Raw genomic sequence first — 4,950 nt, 5'->3', positions numbered from 1 at the left:
TGTCACGCCCTGACCGTAGATTGCTTTGTACGTTTCTGTTTTGTTAGGGTGTGATGTGGGTGGGTATTCTATGTTTGTATGTCTAGGTTTTGTATTTCTATGTTTTGGCCGGGTATGGTTCTCAATCAGGGACAGCTGTCTTTCGTTGTCTCTGATTGAGAACCATACTTAGGTAGCCTGTTTTCCCACTGTTAGTTGTGGGTGGTTATTTTCTGTTTAGTGTTTGTTGCACCTGTCAGAACTGTTTCGGTTATTCTTTTTGTCATTTTCGTATTTAGTGTTCAGTTGCTAATAAATTAATATGAACACGTACGACGCTGCTCCTTGGTCTTCACCTTCTTCTAATGAATGCCGTTACAGTGTCCTTGTGGGCCAGTAGCCTACACTGGGTGTGATATTGGAGTAAAGCATTTTTTATCTCTAAAACTCATTGTCCTGTCCTGTATGTAGTCTGCCCAATCAAGCATATTCAGTATTTGACATAGCTATGTACTTTGACCCAGTTGTGGTTCCATCTAATCAGTCCCCCGGAACCACGAACACCTTCCAAAATAATCAGATAATGTTTAAAATTATCATATCTGTTGAAATTAAGAAAATACATTTTACTATAGTCTTTGAGGGTGGAAATTGGATGAATCCAAATATGATATATTGGTTTGTAAATAAGACGAGGGTAACAAAATGTACTGAGTGATCACACATGTAAGATTGGAGTTGTTTCCTCATGTGTTTTAAAGTCCAATACGAGTCCATATTCTGTGTCAACATCAGGATAGCCGTTACCTTATTTGGACAAAGAATTATGATCTAATATACTACTGGACAATAGGTTCTGATACAAGGTAACATGTGGTTAATTTGGGCTTATTCAGAAAATGTGTGGGTGGTTGGAAACAGACACTATGTGTAACTAAAGTTCACAGTCAACTGAAAGTTCATGTTACAGAATACTGCACAGATTTTTAAATGTGAATATTTTATCCAACAGGAGTATTGTGTTGCTGGTTGGGCAGAGTTTGCACTTTTAGGACTATCCCATTGGTTCCTTTTTACTGGGTAAGATCAGTAAAAAATATATACTGACATAACCAGAGAGAGGTCAAAGACCAAACTGATCCTAGATCATCACTCTTACTCTGGGACTCTTTGTGAATACAGGCTCTGGTCACATGTCCATGGATGACACAACCCATCTAGTGGTCAATTCTGATACTGCTATAACTTTACTGACAAGGACTATTTTCTATCTATTAACKAAAGTGTTTTTACTGTGCTATGTCAACTTATAACTGACACCATTTAGAGGGAAAACACTGGAGTTACCATTAGTACAGTACAACACTTAGTAATACAGTATACCTGACAAGTAAATTACATACCTGGATCACAGTATATASATGTATTTAATCAGTAGAATGAACACATGGTACATATGGAACAGAATGGAAGCAAACATAGAACAAAGCTGCATTTCAAATGGATTGATAACTGTAAAAACTTGAAAACAGTATATTTTTTAAATTGTTATTATGCACACCACAACCATTGTAAATCTGGTAAAGAATATAAATAATTAAACACAATTAGTCTACTAAACAACAGTTCACTCCCCTGGGCCTGATGAACAGTGAACAACTCCACATAGCTCGGTCTCTTGTAAAGACATTGACAAATCTTTCTATGTAGGGGTTAATCCGTTCCTGTTTGGGCGCCTGTCCGGGGGTATCTATCGGATTGGGGCCAAGTGTCTCCTACCCCGGCTGTCCTCAGCCTCTTAGATTTTTGCTGGCAGTAGTTTAATTTTCTCGGGGGCCTAGGGGTCATTTTGTTATATCTGGATATCTCTTTCTTTCCGTGTCTGTGTGAATTTTAAGTATGCTCTCTCTATTCTCCTCTTTCTTTCTCTCTCCTCGGGGACTGAGCTAGAACATGCTCAGGACGACCTGACATATGAATCCTTGCTGTCCCCAGTCACCTGGCAGTGCCTGCTGTTCCAGTTTCAACTGTTCTGCTGGGGCTATGGACTGACCTGTCACCGGACGTGCTTCGGTTCCCGACCGCTGTTTTCAACTCTAGAGACACGCAGGACGGGTAGATATCTTAGATCAGCTTGAAAAGCAACTGACATTTATCTGAGGTGCTGATTGCTGCACCTCGATAATATGGGTTGATTATTATTATTTGACCATGCTGGTCATTTATGACATTTGAACATCTCGGCATTGTTTCGTTATAATCTCCACCGACACAGCCAGAAAGGATGGCCACCTCATAGCCTGGTCCTCTCTAGGTTTCTTCCTAGGTTTTGGCCTTTCTCGGGAGTTTTTCCTAGCGCACCGTGTTCTACCTGCATTGCTTGCTGTTTGGGGTTTTAGGCTGGGTTTCTGTACAGCACTTTGAGATATGAGCTGATGTACGAAGGGCTATAATAAATACTTTGATTTGAATTTAGTTACACATAGAAACATACAGGTCCGCCTAACTGGACAACTTACATTAGCTATTAATAATTAGACTACGGTGTGGAACGGTTTTTCACATCACCCTGTAATTTTGAAAGTACATGGTGTCAGCCTCCAACTCTTCATGGGTTCTGATGTCCGTCTGTGAGATCTCAACACAATTCATACTTGTATCAGTTATTAGGTTCCCTTCCATCCAATTAGCCTATAAACAACGAGGGATTCAGAGTTTTAAAATCATTAATAAAAATAGAGATCAGACAGTTAAACACTAGTCCCCAGGCTCAGTTGTACATTCTACATAGACGAATCAGACAGTTAACCTAGTCCAGGTTTCAGTTGTTACCATTCTAACAGAGGAGAATCAGAACGTTTAACTAGTCCCCAGGCTCCAGTTTGTTACCATTCTACCTAGAGAATCAGACAGTTAACCTAGTCCCCAAGGCTCAGTTGTTACCATTCTACATAGAGAATTCGAACAGTTAACCTAGTCCAGCTCAGTTGTACCATTTACCGAGAGAATCAGACAGTGTAACCTATCCCAGTTCGTTGTTACCATTCTATCATAGAGAAATCAGACAGTTAACCTAGTCCCCAGACTCAGTTGTCTGACCAATTCTACATAGAGAATCAGACCAGTTAACCCTCATAGTCCCGGGTTCAGATGTAGCCATTCTACAGAGAGAGAGAGAGCTGGTTGAGGACGAGATTAATCTGAATGTAAAAAAGTAATTTCAACAGAAAAGTGTAAAATGCTCTCCAGACTTGTTCACGTCCAAGTATGGTTTAAATGGTGTGTCATAACCCTGCCAGATTCCATCTGTTTAGTGCACCAATCCAGACATTGCTTCTTAAATCATGGATAAATATCTATAATATTATTATGGAAGAAACAATGGCCATAATTTACTCTCCACAGCAGAGACACAACTTGTTACATGTTATAAATAATGAGTAGTAGTAGTCTACGTAGTAGTAGTTATAATGTTACTCAGCTGGTCAATAGAAATCAAGGGGGATTTCGGATGCTTGAAAGGTCCTGCCTACCCTTCCATATATTCCTTCCTCACAAAAACAATACAAAACTGTTTGCAAGAACACTGGTTTAAACTCATGAATGCCCAGAGGGGAAAGTGTGCTCAGACCACACAGACAAGCACTCTGCTCTGAAACTGCACCACGGCAAGGCAGTTAACAACGCAAGCTGGGAGAGTATTGATGGAACAGAATTTAACCTGTAACAACACAGAATTAACCCTGTTGCAACCACACAGAATTAACCCTGCAACCACACAGAATTAACCCTGCAACCACACAGAATTAACCCTGCAACCACACAGAATTAACCCTGCAACCATGCGGAATGAATGCGTCAAAACTAGACTTTCATCCAGATTAGGTTGAATTTCGAAGTGAAACTGAGAGATCAAGTTGCAGCCTCAGCTACTATACTGTAGTATAATTAGAGATATCATCTCAAGCACACTGGCTTTGCTGACAGGAAGTATATTTTATATTTTATAAATTGACAGCGACATGAACATTGGTGATACAATTGGTTACACATGTTGAATATTAGTCAGAGAAGTAGATAATAAGAATAATAATGAAACAGTAGTATTATAGTATTACTAATGTATTATTATCTATTACCTGTTCTTCTCTGCTGTTTATAATAACATCATCTGCACCCATTGCTCTGCACTCCTCCTGACCAACCCCGCCTGTGTCCATCGTGGAGGAGACATAGTAACAGCTGGTGCCAAACTTCCACCATCCATCCAGACAGGGTTTCTCTGAGATAAACACAACAGAACAGCAGGCATTTAAACATCTACAAATATATTACATCTCTTCTAAGTATGAAATAACATGATACTTCTAAATTAAGAAAATTAAAGACTGCACTCACCATAGAACCTAAGCCTGGTCTGTAACTGGTCTCTCTCAGTGGTCCTGGTATTTAGAATATTCTGCAACTGGTCTCTCTCAGTGGTCCTGGTATTTAGAATATTCTGTAGCTGGTCTCTCTCAGTGGTCCTGGTATTTAGAATATTCTGCAACTGGTCTCTCTCAGTGGTCCTGGTATTTAGATTATTCTGTAACTGGTCTCTCTCAGTGGTCCTTGTCTTGTCTGAGAATTAATAAAATAAAATACTGGTCTCACCATATGACATAAGCCTGGTATCTCTCTGCATCTGTATAAGTCAATCAAAATGTGTAACAGTCAAAACATTGACTACAATTATTATTATTATTTTATTAACTTACAGGAATCCAACAGGCCTATGATGACAGCCAGTAGAACACACACTGCAGCACCTCTGGAGGGTCTCTTCCACCACTGAAAATGTTCTGAATCACAAGTTATTAAAGTCAGATCTTTGGTAGTGTGTTAATGTGTTTTACTGTATCATCAGTGTTTAATTTGATCCTGATCCTGCGGGAACAGGAACAGCACCTCTCAGTTTTGGACTGATGGATT

The 4,950-nt window shown here is 39.6% G+C and overlaps 1 long non-coding RNA gene across 2 annotated transcripts in view; it reads right to left on the bottom strand.

Moving 5' to 3' along the window:
- Positions 1 to 4,121: 4,121 nt before the first annotated feature.
- Positions 4,122 to 4,950, bottom strand: part of LOC112077122 (uncharacterized) — a 6,144-nt gene continuing 5,315 nt past the window's right edge. The window contains exons 2-4 of one of the 2 annotated variants that reach the window (XR_011478049.1): positions 4,733 to 4,820; positions 4,378 to 4,547; positions 4,122 to 4,261 (exon numbers count right to left, since the gene is read on the bottom strand). This is a non-coding gene — a long non-coding RNA (uncharacterized lncRNA). Of the gene's footprint in view, positions 4,262 to 4,377; positions 4,600 to 4,732; positions 4,821 to 4,950 lie in introns of both variants that reach the window. The other variant, XR_011478048.1, reaches the window with a different exon arrangement.

This window comes from Salvelinus sp. IW2-2015, unplaced genomic scaffold (assembly GCF_002910315.2).
Source record: "Salvelinus sp. IW2-2015 unplaced genomic scaffold, ASM291031v2 Un_scaffold4306, whole genome shotgun sequence".
In the NCBI taxonomy this organism is placed as follows: Eukaryota; Metazoa; Chordata; class Actinopteri; order Salmoniformes; family Salmonidae; genus Salvelinus; species Salvelinus sp. IW2-2015.
Note: the sequence above shows the minus strand (reverse complement) of the source record. Positions and strands in the feature narration are given on the sequence as shown.